Genomic DNA, 20,452 nt, shown 5'->3' with positions numbered 1-20,452 from the left:
GACATGTGGCCTGTAATTAAAGAAGTGTCATGATGATCTCTCCATTGGCAAAAGATTCCGGAATAGTCCCCCATTCGGATCTCCGGGAGGGGACTGCCAAGGGGGAGGTTACCATGAGAAAAAGATTGAATAGTCAACGAAAGGATAACGTTCTACGAGTCGAGGCGTGGAATGTCAGAAGCTTGACCGTGGTAGGGAAACTAGAAAATCTGAAAAGGGAAATGCAAAGGCTCAATCTAGATATAGTATGGGTCAGTGAAGTGAAGTGGAAAGAAGACAAGGATTTCTGGTCAGATGAGTATCGGGTAATATCAACAGCAGCAGAAAATGGTGTAACAGGTGTAGGATTCGTTATGAATAGGAAGGTAGGGCAGAGGGTGTGTTACTGTGAACGGTTCAGTGACCGGGTTGTTCTAATCAGAATCGACAGCAGACCAACACCGACAACGATAGTTCAGGTATACATGCCGACGTCGCAAGCTGAAGATGAACAGATAGAGAAAGTGTATGAGGATATTGAAAGGGTAATGCAGTATGTAGAGGAAGACGAAAATCTAATAGTCATGGGCGAGTGGAATGTAGTTGTAGGGGAAAGAGTAGAAGAAAAGGTTACAGAAGGTTACGGGCTTGGGAGGTATACTTGGAGGATACGGGAGGATTTCAATTACATTACATCATGGTCAGACAGAGATTCCGAAATCAGATACTGGACTGTAAGGCGTACCCAGAAGCAGATATAGACTCAGATCACAATACAGTAGTGGTGAAGAGTATGCTGAAGTTCAATACATTAGTCAGGAAGAATCAATACGCAAAGAAGTGGGATACGGAAGTACTAAGGAATGACGAGATACGTTTGAAGTCCTCTAACGCTATAGATACAGCAATAAGGAATAGCGCAGTAGGCAGTACAGTTGAAGAGCAATGGACATCTCTAAAAAGGACCATCACAGAAGTTGGAAAGGAAAACATAGGTACAAAGAAGGTAGCTGCGTAGAAACCATGGGTAACAGAATAAATACTTCAGTTGATTGATGAAAGGAAGAAGTACAAACATGTTCCGGGAAAATCAGGAATACAGAAATACAAGTCGCTGAGGAATGAAATAAATAGGAAGTGCAGGGAAGCTAAGACGAAATTGCTGCAGGAAAAATGTGAAGTCATCGAAAAAGGTATGATTGTCGGAAGGACAGACACAGCATACAGGAAAGTCAAAACAACCTTTGGTGACATTAAATGTAGCGGTGGTAACATTAAGAGTACAACGGAAATTCTACTGTTAAATGCAGAGGGGAGAGCAGATAGGTGGAAAGAATACATCGAAAGCCTCTAGGAGGGTGAAGATTTGTCTGATGTGATAGAAGAAGAAACAGGAGCCGATTTAGAAGAGATAGGGGATCCAGTATTAGAATCGAATTTAAAAGAGGTTTGGAGGACTTACGGTCAAATAATGCAGAAGGGATAGATAACATTCCATCGGAATTTCTAAAATCATTGGGGGAAGTGGCAACAAAACGACTATTCACGTTGGTGTGTAGAATATATGAGTCTGGCGATATACCATCTGACTTTCGGAAAAGCATCATCCACACATTTCCGAAGACGGCAAGAGCTGACAAGTGCGAGAACTATCGCACAATCATCTTAACAGCTCATGCATCGAAGCTGCTTACAAGAATAATATACAGAAGAATGGAAAAGAAAATTGAGAATGAGTTAGGTGACGATCAGTTTAGCTTTAGGAAAAGTAAAGAGACGGAGAGGCATTTCTGACGTTACGGCTAATAATGGAAGCAAGGCTAAAGAAAAATCAGGACACTTTTATAGGATTTGTAGACCTGGAAAAAGCGTTCGACAATTTAAAATGGTGCAAGCTGTTCAAGATTCTGAAAATACTAGGGCTAATCTATAGGGAGAGACGGGTCATATACAATATGTACATCAACCAAGAGGGAATAATAAGAGTGGACGGTCAAGAACGAAATGCTCGTATTAAGAAGGGTGTAAGACAAGGCTGTAGCCTTTCGCCCCTACTCTTCAATCTGTACATCGAGGAAGCAATGATGGAAATAAAAGAAAGGTTCAGGAGTGGAATAAAAATACAAGGTGAAAGGATATCAATGATACGATTCGCTGATGACATTGCTATCCTGAGTGAAAGTGAAGAAGAATTAAATGAACTGCTGAACGGAATGAACAGTCTTATGAGTACACAGTATGGTTTGAGAGTAAATCGGAGAAAGACGAAGGTAATGAGAGGTAGTAGAAATGAGAACAGCGAGAAACTTAACATCAGGATTGATGGTCACGAAGTCAATGAAGTTAAGGGATTCTGCTACCTAGGCAGTAAAATAACCAATGACGGACGGAGCAAGAAGGACATCAAAAGCAGACTCGCTATGGCCAAAAAGGCATTTCTTGCCAAGAGAAGTCTACTAATTTCAAATACCGGCCTCAATTTGAAGAAGATATTTCTGTGGATGTACGTCTGGAGTACAGCATTGTATGGTAGTGAAACATGGACTGTGGGAAAACCGGAACAGAAGAGAATCGAAGCATTTGAGATGTGGTGCTATAGACGAATGTTGAAAATTAGGTGTACTGATAAGGTAAGGAATGAGGAGGTTCTACGCAGAATCGTAGAGGAAAGGAATATGTGGAAAACACTGATAAGGAGAAGGGACAGGATGATAGGACATCTCCTAAGACATGAGGGAATGACTTCCATGGTACTAGAGGGGGCTGTAGAGGGCAAAAACTGTAGAGGAAGACAGAGATTCTAATAAGTCAAGCAAATAATTGAGGACTTAGGTAGCAAGTGCTACGCTGAGATGAAGAGGTTAGCACAGGAAAGGAATTCGTGGCGGGCCGCATCAAACCAGTCAGTAGACTGATGACCAAAAAAAAAAAAAAAAAAAGGTGCAACCATCAATGACGAGAATTATAGTTCTACACTGTCACATTTTCAGGATGCCGTCAGAGAGATACTCGATGTCGCCAAGATGGCTAACGTGCACGACAACGCGGGGCTACATGTGGCAATGAGAACCGCCGCCCTGCTCAACTCATTTCAGAGGGAGAGTCTGGAGCGCCGATCGTACAGTCCGGATGTCGCCCTTAATGTTTGCAACTTACCTCACCGATGAAGAAGTTCGTCGCAGGAAAGCTATTCACGTGAAACGAAGAAATCGAAACAGCAGTCCGACTGTCTTTGAATAGTCTGCCAGACGTATATTGCGACAGGGGTTAGTTAGTAAGTTAGTTAGTTAAGTGTTCGATTGACGGTAACCGGTATGATGTGAACGTGTCATGTGCATAAGCAATGCACACATGAATGAAGATCTTTTGCTAAAGCTTAAAATTTTTATTACCTACCCCATCCCCTTAAATGGCACAAAATACTTATATTATACCTATAGATTTATTTATTCCTACTCAAGAATTCATCTACGGTATAGAAGCTGTTAAGAAGATACGATTTCAATTTGTTTTTAAAACCGATACTGCTGTCTGTAAGAGATTTTATTTCATTTGTTAATTTATAGAAAAGTTTGACGGCAGCATATTTTACCCCTGTCTGTGCCAAAGACTGGTTAAGTAGAGGATAGTGTAGCTCCTTCCTCCTTCTGGTATTGTAATCATGAATGTTACCGTTGTTTTTAAACTGGTTCACATTGTTGAGAAAGATTTCATCACTGAATATATGTACTGTGTGGCTGTTATAAGAATTCGTAATCGTTTAAAGAGATGACTACAAGATGTGCGACAATGATCCACACACATTACTCTAACCACTTTCTTTTGAACATCATTTTTTTCCTATGGGTTAAGTTACCCCAAAATATTATTCCGTATGACATCAGAGAGTTAAAGTATGCAAAGTATGCAAGCTTGCTAATTTCTATATCCTCAAAATTAGCAGTTATAATCATTGCAAAAGTTGCTGAGCCTAGTCACTTTAGGAGATCCAAAATATGAATTTTCCAATTAATATTCTCATCTATATGTACTATGTATGCTCTAGCCTGGTTACTGACTTTTGTTGACGTGTTATATTTATTGAAGGAACTGTACCTCTTGCAGTAGAAAGTTAGATGTATTGTGCTTGTTCAAACTTCAGAGAAGCCAATTCGCAGAAAACCAATCAATAATTTTTCGAAAGACATTATTTGCATCATTTTCTATTGGAGGTTCTTTTTCTGGATTAATAATGATGCTTGTAGTATCAGTAAACTGTGTCAGTTTAGCTTCTTGTTTCAGATAAAGGCGGAGGTCATTCACATATATGAGGAACCCAGTGGAACACTTATTGTAATTTCTCCCCATTTAGATGAAGTAAATCACTTAAACCACATAAAGAAACTTTTTGCTTCCTGTTCTGCAGGTATGACTTAAACCACTCATATGCTGTCCCACTTAAACCACAGAATTGTAATTTCTTTAACATAATATCATGATTCTCACAATCAAACGCTTTGGATAAGTCATAGAAAATTCGTATTGGTGAAATTTTACTATTTAAAGACTCTATTATGTGGGCAGTGAAATTTTAAATTTAGTTCTGCGAAAGGACAAACGTCTGAATCGATGTGGGGACTATGAGCAAAAATATTGTAGGGTACATAGAACAGTATATATATATTGGTAATTACCTGTATGTACCTTACTTCAACTAAGACGTATTAGGGTCAAAGGCTTCCTTATTCGCAATTGGGCTATGGCCTTTTAAACGTTATTTTTCATTTAATAAGATTTTCAAGACGAATATTAATAAGGAACGTGTTTGATCAACTGCACAACCGGTAAGAGATAATAAATAAGATCTATTGGCTAAAAATAACTGTTAGGATTGTTGCACCATATGATACATAATTTTGTTGTAGTTTCATCAGTGTAGATATATAACAAAAGCGGAATGATATCCAAGTATTACTGATCAGTAATGTAACTATCCATATTTGGATATTTGTAAACTTGTGTAGAATTGTGTTTGATAAGGTGACACACTTGGCAATGGAAAGGAAAGCGTTTCTGAAGAAGAGAAATTTGTTAACATCGAGCATAGAATTAAGTGTCAGGAAGTCGTTTCTGAAAGTTTTTGTATGGAGTGTGACCTTGTATGGAAGTGAAACATGGACGACAAATAGTTTGGACAAGAAGAGAATAGAAACTTTCGAAATGTGGTGCTACAGAAGAATGCTGAAGATTAGATGGGTAGAACACATAACAAATGAGGAGGTACTGAATAGGATTGGGGAGAAGAAGTTTTGACAATGTTGACTGGAGTACTCTCTTTCAAATTCTGAAGGTGGCAGGGATAAAATACAGAGAGCGAAAAGCTATTTACAATTTGTACAGAAAGCAGATGGCAGTTATAAGAGTCGCGGGGCATGAAAGGGAAGCAGCGGTTAGGAAGGGAGTGAGACAGGGTTGTAGCCTCTCCCCAATGTTGTTCAATCTGTATATTGAGCAAGCGGTAAAGGATACAAAAGAAAAATTTGGAGTAGGTATTAAAATCCATGGAGATAATATAAATACTTTAAGGTTCCCCGATGACATTGTAATTCTGTCGGACACAGCCAAGGACTTGGAAGAGCAGTTGAACGCAATGGACAGTGTCTTGAAAGGAGGATATAAGATGAACATCAACAAACGCAAAACGAGGATAATGGAATGTAGTCAAATTAAATCAGGTGATGCTGCGGGAATTAGATTAGGAAATGCGACACTTAAAGTAGTAAAGGAGTTCCGCTATTTGGGGAGCAAAATAACTGATGATGGTCGAAGTAGAGAGGATATAAAATGTAGACTGGCAATGGCAAGGAAAGCCCTTCTGAAGAAGTGAAATTTGTTAACATCGAGCATAGATTTAAGTGTCAGGAAGTCGTTTCTGAAAGTTTTTGTATGGAGTATGGCCTCGTATGGAAGTGAAACATGGACGATAAATAGTTTGGACAAGAAGAGAATAGAAGCTTTCGAAATGTGGTGCTACAGAAGAATGCTGAAGATTAGATGGGTAGAACACATAACTACTGCGGAGGTACTGAATAGGATTGGGGATAAGAGAAGTTTGTGGCACAACTTGACTAGAAGAAGGGATCGGTTGGTACGACATATTCTGAGGCATCAAGGGATCACCAATTTAGTATTGGAGGGCAGCGTGGAGGGTAAAAATCGTAGAGGGAGACCAAGAGATGAATACACTAAACAGATTCAGAAGGATGTAGGTGGCAGTAAGTACTGGGAGATGAAGAAACTTGCACAGGATAGAGTAGCATGGAGAGCTGCATCAAACCAGTCTCAGGACTGAAGACCACAACAACCACAACAACAAAGTGACCAGACATGAAGTAACTCTATTGACGACATCAGCCGCATGACAGATACGGGAGGGAGGAGGCAGATCTTGTAATGGGTATATTTATCGCTTATCTTGGTCAGGTAAAGTGATAAGGTCTCTATGGCCTGTGACTCCTGTATGTGTTAAAGTGTTAATATGGTGTGCAGGTGGAGTGGACAAAGTCATTTCAGTGCATCAGTCATCAACTTGATATCTTGTGTCCTTCGTGAGTTAACATAGCCTTTAGATGCTGAACCTTGTTGCTGCCGAATTGATACTCCGACGGACTCGAGTGAACTGTTAAATGTAGGGTATCTGTTCAGGTTAACAATCTGGTAAACTGCATAGTGTCTTTGGGTTATGTTAAGGCATTGCCTGTGCACTTTCTGCTTGCGTTGATAACATTGATATTAGTAGGTATCATATTTATTTTACTGTATAAATATTAGCCCGTGTGATGTAACCAGTCAAAATACGTGTTCCTTTAGCTAAATAAAAATTTACATTTTACGTTATACCGTTGTTTCGATATACCCGATGTGAAGGGTATAGTAAACGAAACATCCTCGGTTTGGGTTCGAAACACACCAACCCTTAAATTTTGATTAATAATCAGCACTGGCGGCTGATCTCTTGTCTTTTGGGTGGGAAACTGCCCATAACACGGAAGAATCGGCAGTTAGCAACGGCATGAGGGTGTAGAAGGCAATGGAAACCATTGTATTAAAAGGCAAAAGATTCCGGAATAGGCCCTCATTGGGATCTCCGGGAGGGGACCACCAAGGGGGAGATGACCATGAGAAAAAGATTAAGAACAACCAATCAAAGGATAACGTTTTACGAGTGGGAGCGTGAAACGTCAAAAGCTTGAACGTGGTATGGAAGGTAGAAAATCTGAAACGGGAAATGCAAAGGCTCTATCTAGATATAGTAGGGGCCAGTGAAGTGCAATGGAAAGAAGGCAAGTATTTCTGGTCAGGTAAGTATAGAGTAATATCAACAGCAGCGGAAAATGGTATAACAGGAGTAGGACTCGTTATCAGTAGACAAGTAGGACAGAAAATGTGTTACTGTGAACAGTTCAATTATAGCCGTATTAGCAAATCAACATCGATAACGGTTTTTCAGGCATATATGGCTACGTCAATAGCTGAAGGTGAAGAGATACAAATGGGTCAAATGTCTCTCAGCAATATGGGACTTAACACTGAGGTCATCAGTCCGCTAGAACTACTTAAACCTAACTAACCTAAGGACATCACACACATCCATGCCCGAGGCAGGATTCGAACCTGTGACCGTAGCGGTCGCACGAATCCAGACTGAAGCTCCTAGAATAGCTCGCCACACCGGCCGGGTATGAAGAGGTAGAAAAATTGTAAAGGGATACTGAAAGGGTAATGCAGTACGTTATGGGCGATGAAAATTTAATAGTCATGGGGCACTGGAATACAGTTATGGGGGGAAGGAGTAGAAGAAAACGATGGAGAAGATTATGGGCTTGGGACATGGAATTAGAGAAGAGAGGCTGATTGATTCCGGTAATAAATCTCAATTCGTAATAGTGAATACTCAAGAATAACAAGGGGAGGGTATCTGGTGGGAAAAGGCCAGGTGATACCTAAAGATTTCATTTGGATTACATCATGGTCGCGCAGAGATTCTGAAATCAGATACTGGACTTTAAGGAGTACCCAGGAGTCAGACCACACTCTAGTAGTGATGAAGAGTAGGCTGAAGTTTACGAGATTAATCAAGAAGAATAAATATGCAATGAAGTAGGATACGGAACTACTAAGGAATGATGAGGTACACCTGAAGTTCGCTGAGGCTATAGATACAGCAATACTGAATTGTTCAGTAGACAGTACAGTTGTAGAGGAGTGGACATCTCCAAAAAGAACAATCGCAGAAACTGGAAAGAAAAACATAGGTTCAAAGCAGTTAACTGCGAAGAAACCAAGGGCAAAAGAAGAAGCACTTCAGTTGATCGATGAAAGAAGAAAGTACAAAAATGTTCATGGAAATTGAGGAACACAGAAAAACATGTCGCTGAGGAATGAAATAAGCAGAAGTGCATGGAAGCCATGAAGAATAGCCTGCATAGAAAATGTGAAAATGTCAAAAAAGAAACTATTGTCAGAAGGACTGACTTGGTGATTGGGAAACGCAAAACAACCTCTGTTAAATTAAAAGGAAGGGTAATAGCATTAAGTGTGCAATGGAAATTCCATTGTTGAATCCAAAGGAGAGAGCAGACAGGTGGAAAGAGTACATTGAAGGCCTCTATGAGGACGAAGATTTGTCTGATGTATAGAAGACGAAATAGGAATCGATTTAGAAGGGCTCGAGGATCCAGTGTCAGAATTAGTATCTATGAGAGCTTCGGAAGACACAAGATCAAATAAGGCTGAAGAAACAGATGAAATTTCATTAGAATTTGAAAAATCATTGGCGGAAGTAGCAACAAAACCACTATTCGCTTTGGTGTGTATAATGTATGAATCTGGCGACATATCATCTGACTTCCGGAAAAATATCATCCACACAATTCCGAAAACTGCAAGAGTCGAGAGGTGCGAAAATTATCACACAATCCGCTTAAAAGTTCTTGCATCCAAGTTAATGGCAAGAATAATACACAGAAGAGTGGAAAAGAAAATTAGTATTGTGTTAGATGACAATCAGTTTGGCATTAGATAATGTTAAGGCAGTAGAGGGGCAATTCTGACATTAGAGTTGATAATGGAAGTGGTAAGGTATAGGATTGCTAAGCAGGGCCCATGGGCTACTGGACTGGAATGCTTACCCCATTTACGACTACAAAAATTTATTTTCAGCACGTAGGAACACAATGATTAATTTTCATTTGCAAATTGCGGCGATCTGCACCAATTATTCAGTTGTATAAAAGTAATGAGGATAATTCAAAAATTCTTAAAGGAAAAAGAGCCTGATGGCCCCAACTTTAAATTAATAAAAAAATATAACTTTAACATAACCGCAGATCTGAGCTCATTAGTTGTGAAATTAAATCAGTTATCAGGCCTTGTAAATATGAAAAATAACAATTTGTATAAGCTATTAGGTTTCAAAAATACTTAAATAACAAGACCTCATAAATACGTAAATTAACTATTTTGGAAAACATTCGGCAGTATGATGTTATGATAGCCCGAATGACCTACGCAGCAACCAGCAGATTCTCGCCGTTTAGCTTTCACATCGGCCGCGCGTTTCAATCCTCTGCTCGAGAGCTCAAGTGAGAACAACAGGCAGGAGGGCCTGCGCCCATCGGTATCAGCTTCTAGAACACACAAACCGAGTATTAATATACAGTTCACTAAAATACTAAAACCAACAGCCAAGCTGCGGTAGTGCCAAATGCAGGAAGAGATGTTAAACGTTATAGTGTGACAACCGCAGTTACTATTACAGCAATAATTCATTAAGCAACCTCCAATGACGTGAAATTTCACTTGGTAAATTGATAAACCACAACTAGCGTAAGGTGATAATGACCACAGATGATCCCCACACAACGTTAAATGCCAAAGTACCGTTTGACGGCGCAAAATTGTTACTATTACAGTGACCAACAACGAAGAAGTTTGCAATTCCACTTTAAATTAGCGGCTGAAGTTTTATGCAGAGAATAAACTCTTATTCATAAAATTTACCACTTAACATAATAACAGTAATAATAATAAATAATAATAAAATGAGCCGCCGAATATCGGCCACACTTGTAATTCAAGATAAATGAAACGGAACCAGGGCACAGCGCAGTTACATGCAATTCAAAGTATCCCGGACCCACTTCCAAGTGGTTTAAGGAATGACTAGCGACAATGAAAGTGGCTACACGGAGCAATCACATCCAAAAGTTCCACCACATAATAGCTCACAATTTAAATAAATTCAGTCCAGGAGCCCGCTGTTACCATGCACGCCAGTGTAAACTCCCACACTCTCCTCATGATTCGAGATGGACAGGACTCTTAAACAGAGGCTTTGCTGACCGGTGACTGCTTCCACACTCAAGTTCCGCTCGCCGCCAGACCCAGGCGCTCTCTCAGTACACCAAGCGCCGACTGACTACTCCGATGCTCCGTGCGCTGTCTTCCCTCTGTCACTGTCCAACAGAGTCTCCGTCACTGCCCCCGACCGAGTCTGCTCTCGCGAGCAGTGGACGTGCTAAATAGAGGGCACTAGCCAACCAGGACGCCGCAAAGCGCATAACTTCGACAGAGAAACTACCCAGCTAAGGTCATCGCAGACTGAAGAAAATCAAGAAACAGTCATCTGATTCGACGACCTGGAAGAAGCGTTGTACAATGTAAAATGGTGCAATACGTTAGAAATTTTGAGAAACATAGGGGTAAGCTACAGGAAGAGACGGAAAACATGCAATATGTACCAGAGACTATGCGGCGGGGCGGGGTCGGTCTCCTGCGTTTTTGCGTTCAGTCCACCTACCTCGATAGGATTGACGCCGATGACCCTTCGCTCTGTGGTAGCAGATACTTGCTAGGCAGTGTAAAGAAGCGTTGATGAAACCACCACCTATTACCTACCACTCAGAGGCCGCATGACTGCAGTTGAAAGCCAGTTCCTGAAAGTTCATGATTAAAACATCGAGCATCCGGGATCTTCAATCTACTTGCAGAAAAGCGTTTAAAAGTAGATTAACTCTGCTTTTTGTTCATATTGAAACACATGAAATGACTAACAAATCCGTATTTAATATGGTGAAACATTATCCTTCGAAGTTCACTTTCCATACAAAAAAATTTCACTCGAAAAGCAGCCAGAATTTTAGCAATTCCGACCCGACTAATTTTTCTCGTTCTACCAGTCACAGATCCCCTACTATTCACGAGTTAAACATTAGGTCGTTTCAGTGGTCTTCCTTGTAAAAGGTGCTCGCCAAAATATTCCGTACAGAGCACGAAACACGCCACGCGGAGTTGTTACTACGACCAGGAAATTCACACGCTCATATCTCTCAAGCTATTTAATTTAGAAACGCCAAATTTTCATTAAAGTGTTTGTAGCCACGCGGTATTAGCCGAGCGGTCTGGGGCGCTGCAGTCATGGACTGTGTGGCTGATCCCGGGGGAGGTTCGAGTCCTCCCTCGGACATGGGTGTGTGAGTTTGTCCTTATGATAATTTAGGTTAAGTAGTGTGTAAGCTTAGGAACTGATGACCTTAGCAGTTAAGTCCCATGGGACTTAACACACATTTGAACACATTTGAACAAAGTGTAACTTCAGACGCTTCAGGCACGATATGTCCGAATCTAAATTAGCCCACTACTTCTTCATCTTACAGAGTATTTTTAGGAGCGATCTGCCATCGTGTTATCCGTAGACCGGCTAGCAAGCGACTCCTCTCAATGTACTCTCCTATATGCCCACCTCCTCTTTTCGCGCAGGAACAGCTTTAATTCTGATTGGCTGTTGATCTAAACGACCAATCAGAACGTTCCTTCCAAATCATTCTCGCTGCAAATATTATCCAAACATTAATTTAATAGTGATTAACGTCAGCAAAACTTCCATTTCTTGTATTTTGTTTCATCAAAATAAACGAAGTCCGAAATATTCTTCAAATTAATAAACAAACTTTTTGCGCCTCTAACTTCCATTCTGACTGCTTTTATACAAAAGCAAGCACACACCGACATACGTCACCTGAATAGTAGTTGCAGCATAACTTTTCCACTGTTCGTTTGTACAAGGTTTTACGAAAAATGAAATATTAAATTTTAACGTATGTCCCACATGCACTCTGTCAATCATTCTCACGCATTCACACGGCAAAATATAATCAAATAATGATTTTGACCGATTTTTGTATTACGTAATGCACAGTGACTAAAGTTTTAAAATTACAATTCTAATTAATTTGTTTTTATGCACTGATAACTTTGGAACGGCTTCAAATGATAATGAAAGTCAATCTGTTGTTATTCCTAACTTGATTTTAAGAAACAAGCGTTAGTTTTAGAACTTCTAGGCAATTCTCTTTATTTCCAGATCTATAATTTAAAAAATCTGAAATTTCGACACCATCATTCCATTAATAACAAAAAGCTGTGTACCAGATTTCAACAAAATCGGATAATAACTAATATAGACTATTTAGATTCGTAGAGAGTATGAATTTTCGTATCGACTGAATGTTACGCTATGCAGCTCTCACGGCAGGCAGCGTCAGCTGTGCTGTGAGCAAAGCGAAAAAAAAAAAGAAAAAAACATAGCCATCCTGCATCCACCTTACTAGACGGTTGTGTGCCTTACTGCAACAAATGTCATCTCGTAATAACTTCCTGCGTTACACCAAGAGGTGATAATAAGAGAGCAAGAACGAATTGCTCGGATTAAAAGGGCGTGAAACATGGATGTAGTCTTTCGTGACATCTGTTCAATCTCTACATCGAAGAAGCAATGAGGGAAATAAAAGAAAGGTCACATGATCTGCTTAATGGAATGAGCAGTCTAATGTGTACAGAATATGGACTGAGAGTAAATCGAAGAAAGACGAAAGTAGCAGAATGAGAACAGCGATAAACTTGACATGACAGCTGTTGAAGAAGTACATGAAGTTAAAGAATTCTGCTGCCTGGGCAGCAAAATAACCAATGATGGATGGGGGAAGGAGGACCTAAAAATTAGACTACCACTGGCAGAAATGACATTCCTGTCCAACGGATGTCTATTATTTTCAAACATAGACTTTAGTTTGAGAAAGGAATTTCTGAAAATATTTGTTTGGAGTACAGCATTGTATGGAAATGAAACAAGGACTATGGGAAAACCGGAGCAGAAGAGAATCTAAGGTATATCCTTGTTTTATCTAGTTGTTAACGTATAATCTTATCTTGTATTTCACCTTTATTTGTTACTTGAGGCAAGATGAATTTCATAGACAAGACCGCTTGTAAGCAACCTTTATTATCGATTACCGGGTTCGGTATGAACGGCTCCTATCCCCAGATCTCGAGTAATCGTTACTACATGTGCCCTGCACGTCTGTAATATCACTTTTTCTGAAACATTGCCAGACATGTGAGGAACGAGATGAAAGATGCATCGGCAAATCAAGGCTATAACCACAGTATACAGAGTAATTCTCCAAATGCGCTTCTACATATGAACATTTTCAGATAACTCTGTATATTGTGGTTACAGCTTTGATTTACCGATGCGTCGTTCATTTCGTCCCTCGTGTGACTGGCGAAGTTTCAGAAAGAGGAACTGTGTAGTTGGTGCAGGGTAATGCAACAATACACAACGGGACCCCAAGGATAGTAATCGACGCATAAACTTAGTATATAGCTATGTCCTCTTGTATCCGATGGATGGAAAGTAGTAAGTTAGTTAAGATGAAGATCAGCTGCAGTTCATAATTTTCTTACGTGAAACCATGTCAGTATGTGCCAAAATGCCCAACTGACCAGACATATGCAATGCAGGGACAATTCTGATACAGTTCTGAACAAAATATACACAATAAGTAAGTTTAGCTTCAGAGATAGTTTGATGTCATCGTAAATTGAGCTAACTGAGCATTCAAAGGCTAATGCAGGCACTCCATTTTGGCATACGACCAGGCAAACCCTTTTACGTACTTTGAAGAATTCGCATGCCAGCTGTAGTTCCACGGTGTTGTTGTTGTTGTTGTTGTTGCTGTGGCCTTCGGTCCTGAGAAAGGTTTGACGCAGCTTTACATGCTACTCTATCCTGTGCAAGCTTCTACATCTCCCAGTGCTTAATGTAACCTACATCCTTCTGAATCTGCTTAGTGTATTCATCTCTTGGTCTCCCTCTACGATTTTTACCCTCCACGCTGGCCTCCAGTGCTAAATTTGTGATCCCCTAATGCCTCAGAACATGTCCTAGCAACCGGTCCTTTCTTTTTGTCAAGTTGTGCCACAAACTCCTCTTCTCCCTAATAATATTCAGTACCTCGTCATTAGTTACTTGATCTACCCATCTAATCTTCAGCATTCTTCCGTAGCACCACATTTCGAAATGTTCTATTCTCTGCTAGTCCAAACTATTTATCGTCCATGTTTCACTTCCATACATGGCTACACTCCATACAAATACTTTCAGAAACGACTTCCTGACACTTAAATCTATACTCGATGTTAACAAATTTCTCTTCTTCAGAAACGCTTTCCTGACCATTGCAAGTCTACATTTTCTATTCTCTCTACTTTGACCATCATCAGTTATTTTGCTCCCCAGATAGCAAAACTCCTTTACTACTTTACGTGTCCCATTTCCTAATCTAACTCCCTCTGCATCACCCAACTTAATTTGACTACATTCCATTATCCTCGTTTTGATTTTGTTGATGTTCTACTTATATCCTCCTTTCAAGACACTGTCTATTCCGTTCAACTAGTCATCCGAGTCCTTTGATGTCTCTGACAGAATTACAATGTCATCGAAGAACCTCAAAGTTTTCATTTCTTCTCCATGGATTTTAATTCCTACTCCGAATTTTTCTTTTGTTTCCTTTACTGCTGGCTCAATATGCAGATTGAATAACATCAAGGAGTTGGCTACAATCCTGCTACACTCCCATCCCAACCACTGCTTCCCTTTCGTGCCCCTCGACTCTTATAACTGCCATCTGGTTTCTGTACGAATTCTAAATAGCCGATCGCTCCCTCTATTTTATCCCTGCCACCTTTAGAATTTGAAAGATAGTATTCCAGTCAACATTGTTAAAACCTTTCTCTAAGTCTACACGTGCTAGGTCCATAGGTGGCCTTTCCTTAATCTTTCTTCTAAGATAAGTCCTAAGGTCAGTATTGCGTCACGTGTTCCAAAATTTCTACGGAATCCAAACTGATCTTCCCCGAGGTCGGCTTCTACCAGTTTTTCCATACGTCTGTAAAGAATTCACGTTAGTATTTTGCAGCTGTGACTAATTAAACTGATAGTTCGGTAATTTTCACATGTGTCAACACCTGCTTTCTTTGGGATTGGAATTATTATATTCTTCTTGAAGTCTGAGGGTATTTCGCCTGTCTCATACATCTTGCTCACCAGATGGTAGAGTTTTGTCAGGACTGGCTCTCCCAAGGCCGACAGTAGTTGTAATGGAATGTTGTCTACTCCCGGGTCTTTGCTTCGATTTAGGTCATTCAGTGCTCTGTCAAAATTTTAACGCACTATCGTATCTCACATTTCATCTTCCTCTACATTCTCTTCTATTTCCATAATATTGTCCTCAAGTACATTGCCATACTCCTTCCACCTTTCTGCTTTCCCTTCTTTGCTTAGAACTGGGTTTCCATCTGAGCTCTTGATATTCATACAAGTGGTTCTCTTTTCTCCAAAGGTCTCTTTAATTATCCTGTAGGCAGTATCTATCTTACCCCTCGTGAGATAAGCCTCTATATGCTTACATTTGTCCTCTAGCCATCCCTGCTTAGCCTTTTTGCACTTCCTGTCGTTCTAATTTTTCAGACGTTTGTATTCCTTTCTGCCGGCTTCATTTACTGCATTTTTATATTTTCTCCTTTCATGAATTAAATTCAATATTTCTTCTGTTACCCAAGGATTTCTACTAGCCCTCGTCTTTTTACCTATTTGATCCACTACTGTGTTCACTACTTCATCCCTCGCAGCTACCCATTCTTCTTCGTTCGTATTTCTTTCCGCATTTCCTGTCAATTGTTCCCTTATGCTCTCCCTGAAACTCTGTACAACCTCTGGTTTAGTCAGTTTATCCAGGTCCCATCTCCTTAAATTCCCACCTTTTTGCAGTTTCTTCAGTTTTAATCTACAGTTCATAACCGTTAGATTGTGGTCAGAGTCCACATCTGCCCCTGGGAATGTCTTACAATTTAAAACCTGGTTCCTAAATCTCTTTCTTACTATTATATAATCTATCTGATATATTTTAGTATCTCCAGGATTCTTTCGTTATACAACCTTCTTTTATGATTATTGAACCATGCTCTGTGCAAAATTCTACCAGACGGCTTCCTCTTTCATTTTTACCCCCAATCCATATTCAGCTACTATGTTTCCGTCTCTCCCTTTTGCCTACTCTCGAATTCCAGTCACCCATGACTATTAAATTTTCGTCTCCCTTCACTACTTGATAATTTCTTTTATCTCACCATACATTTCCTCAATATCTTCATCATCTGCTGAGCTAATTGCTATATAAACTTGTACTACTGTAATAGGCGTGGGCTTCGTGTCTATCTTGGCCACAAAAAGGTGTTCACTATTCTGTTTATAGTAGCTTACCCGCAGTCCTATATTTTTATTCATTATTAAACCTACGCCTGCATTACTCCTATTTGATTTTGTATTTATAACCCTATATTCACCTGACGAAATGTCTTGTTCCTCCTGCCACCGAACTTAACTAATTCCCACTATATCTAACTGTAACCTATCCATTTCCCTTTTCAAATTTTCTAACCTACCTGTCCAATTAAGGGATCTGACATTCCACGCTCCAGTCCGTAGAACGCCAGTTTTCTTTCTCCTGATAACGACGTCCTCTTGAGTTCTCCCCGGCCGCAGATCCGAATGAGGGACTATTTTACCTCCAGAATATTTTACTCAAGAGGACGCCATCATCATTTAACCATACAGTAAAACTGCATGCCCTCGGGAAAAATTACGGTGTAGTTTCCCCTTGCGTTCAGGCGTTCGCAGTACCTTCACAGCAAGGCCGTTTTGGTTAGTGTAATAAGGCCAGATTAGTCAATCATTTAAACTGTTGCCCCTGCAACTACCGAAAAGGCTGCTGCCCCTCTTCAGGGGGCCTCTCAACAGATACCCCCCCTCCCCCCCCCCCCCCCCCCGTTGTGGTTGCACCTACGGTAACGCCATCTGCATCGCTGAGGCACGCAAGCCTCCCCACCAACGGCAGGGTCCATGGTTCATTGTTCACGGTGTTACCTTGGAACAAAAAAGAAACTAATAGCATCGACAGAAAGTCTTCTTGTGTAAGTGATTAGAATACATTTTTTTCGACATTTCGTCAGAAAGGACCCCAAGGAATTTCGTAGAGTTAGAAAGAAGTGGCAGATGAAATATTAGCGTTCTAGCAAGATCCGTCAGTGGAATGTATGGTGTCGTATATGCTCGACTGTGCGGACAGTGTACATAAGGTGTACAATAGTGTCGATAAGTGAAAGTAATAATGTAACAGGTGTCGAGCCATGCACTTCATGCCCCATGTCTGACAGAAGGCCACAAATCCTGTCTCCACTGAAACGTAGTAGAGGACAATCTTTGCCCAAGGAACGGATACATGATCCGCAGCATAGTAAAAAAAAAAAGTTATGAACAGATTTCGAAAATGACAATAGCAGTATGATAGTGTAGTGTACAAGAAAAACTGCCGATGTTTAATGGAGGACAAGGCGTACTTGTTACGAGAACTGCTGCTTGCGAGTTTGATGAATGCTCGATATTATTTACAGGTTGTACATGATTAAATTACCCGCAGCATACATTACAGTGATTTCAAGGGAAGCAGTGGACGGTTGTATAATTTCTAACATCACTACAGAACTCGAAGACGTAACATAACGAAATTTCAAACAGAATTTCAACTTCACAGGCAAAGCAAACTGCGGAATCGACCCAAAAATTTAACGATTACGTAAAGAAACTTATTTCATCGCCCAGTAAGGATTTTGTTCTCAGCTCCGACTAATCGGGATTTGAAGAGGATACATATATGAAAGGAACCCTGGAAATTAGAGGTCGTAAGACAGCTTCATCGAAATCAACTAACATCAATGCCTTAACGCATTCGTATACAATGATGGGGGCTATTAAGATGGATGGTAAATTGGCTGGGAAGTAATCAGTTGTGCTGCTAGAAGTTGGAGGTGCTCTGCTCCCTACAAGTCTTTCTAATGTCGGTGATCTTGCAAGGACAGTAAGGAATTTTTACGTCACAGTAAGTAAGAGTGGGAAAATGTTCATAAGAGATCTGCAGCTATGGTCTGGGTACTGACTTGGTCAAAAGTTGGTAAAAATAACTTGCTTATTCTCGATTTCTGGTTTGTGTTTGAAAATTGTACTCTTTTAGAGCAGACTGTCGTTTCTGAAAAGTGTGTGACATCGTAATTCGTACCACGTGGCACTACTGAAAAAATTCGGCCTTTGTTTCTTCCGAAAACATATTATGGCACTATGTGCAGCTGCGCCTTGAATGATAGGCAGTTTCACAATAAGCTCCATGACAGACTCTTTCGCGTTCGGTTGCATGCCATCACATTCCATCAGTTCTCATCACCACATAACACCAATATGATTCTGTATGCATTCGTTAAGAGTGGATACCTAGCTGAACGACCTGCACAGTTTGTAACTGCCAAGGGGTTCCCATTCAATTTTGTTGGCGCAAACCTTTGTGGTCAGTGTGATGAACCATTTTTCATTGAGTGTTTATAGTGCAGGTTAATGATTTGTTCTGAACGTTTCTTGTATGTCGACGATGATCACTTTGTGAAATGTAGGACACACATCTCATAGAAGTTTGAGCTCTGCACCTCCTGGAACTCATTTTCTGTCGCCCTCCTGACGCACATGGTAAGTTATTAGCTGTCATAATTGGTAACACAACAGTTTCAAATGAGCATTACTGAAGAGAGAACTTGTGACTTCGCCCTGACGGGGTTCCTTGTCAGTAACTAAGGGTGTAGCTTCCTAACTAAGGTAGAAGAAAGAGCCTCTAGAATAGAGTCTACATAACTTTTACTGCTAGATGCTCATTCGTTAGTGTGGTAACCAGTCTAAATGTACTCTAACTTGTAGATAAAGACGTGCCGCCATGTTATTAAAATAGTAGCCATTTAAGAAATAGGAAAAAGGTGAATATGTGAATTGAAGTTTGTATTAGGGAGGGCCTTGGACTTGGGTAGTGCAGATGTATTATGTACAGCGCTTAGATGGCGTGGGCAACGGCCTTGCCGCAGTGGATACACCGGTTCCCGTGAGATCACCGTAGTTAAGCGCTGTCGGGCGTAGTCGGCACTTGGATAGGTGACCATCCAGGCGGCCATGCGCTGTTGCTATTTTTCGGGGTGCGCTCAGCCTCGTGATGCCAATTGAGGAGCTACTCCACCGAATAGTAGCGACTTCGTTCAAGAATACCATCATAAAGACCGGGAGAGCGGTGTGCTGACACAACGCCCCTCCTGTCCCCATCTTCCCCTGAGGATGACACGGCGGTCGAATGGACCCGGTACACCACTCGTGGCCGGAAGACGGAGTGGTAAGATGGTGTACTTGTTAGCACGCCCGCCTAATTAGCAAAGAGACGTCGCTTCATTTCCCTGACAGCACAAATTTTAATTCATTTCTTCACTTTCCATTATTGTCATTAAAATCCTCCATACTGTCCGTTGTTTTTAAGCCGGCCGGTGTGGCCGTGCGGTTCTAAGCGCTTCAGTTTGGAACCGCGTGACCGCTACGGTCGCAGGCTCGAATCCTGCCTCGGGCATGGATGTGTGTGATGTCCTTAGGTTAGTTAGGTTTAAGTAGTTCTAAGTTCTAGGGGACTGATGACCTCAGATGTTAAGTCCCATAATGCTCAGAACCATTTGAACCACATTTTCGTTGTTTCTAAAATTTGGAGTTCTGCGAAACTGTCAGCCAACAGTATTCAAAGCTCCTGTGTCGACAAAGGAAATTCACGGAGAAGTTAGTGTATTTTAACCAGAAACGGCTGTTACAGTCAGTACACTGTCAGAAAGAGACAGAAAGTTCAATGTTTCATTTAGGTTCAACGATAAAACATACTGTCAGACACTGTTAGTACGAACAAGACGGAGAGAGAGATTCAAAGCAGAAGCTCTCGAAATTGTAGGTAGCGTTGACACAAAACGACGACGTGTATGCTTTCATTTTGCATCATCTGCTTTGCAATGATAAATTTAATACAATAATCCACGTGAATTTTTATTAACGTTGGGAAATTCCAGAAATGTAATATAGTCTGTTGTGAAGAGTAAATTGAGTTCCATTCATAATCCACTGTCCGTTTATTGTTTCATTATGGGCGGACGAGTCATTTCATCAGTGCTGCTGCGACTGTCACACGCAGTT

At 40.7% G+C, this 20,452-nt stretch overlaps 1 pseudogene; it reads left to right on the top strand.

Annotated features, from left to right (window-relative positions):
* The first annotated feature begins 19,301 nt into the window (after positions 1 to 19,301).
* Positions 19,302 to 19,419, top strand: LOC126413617 (5S ribosomal RNA; annotated as a pseudogene).
* The last annotated feature ends 1,033 nt before the right edge of the window (positions 19,420 to 20,452 follow it).

This window comes from Schistocerca serialis, chromosome 7, assembly GCF_023864345.2.
Source record: "Schistocerca serialis cubense isolate TAMUIC-IGC-003099 chromosome 7, iqSchSeri2.2, whole genome shotgun sequence".
Taxonomy (NCBI): domain Eukaryota; kingdom Metazoa; phylum Arthropoda; class Insecta; order Orthoptera; family Acrididae; genus Schistocerca; species Schistocerca serialis.
This window is presented reverse-complemented; position numbering and strand designations above follow the sequence as displayed.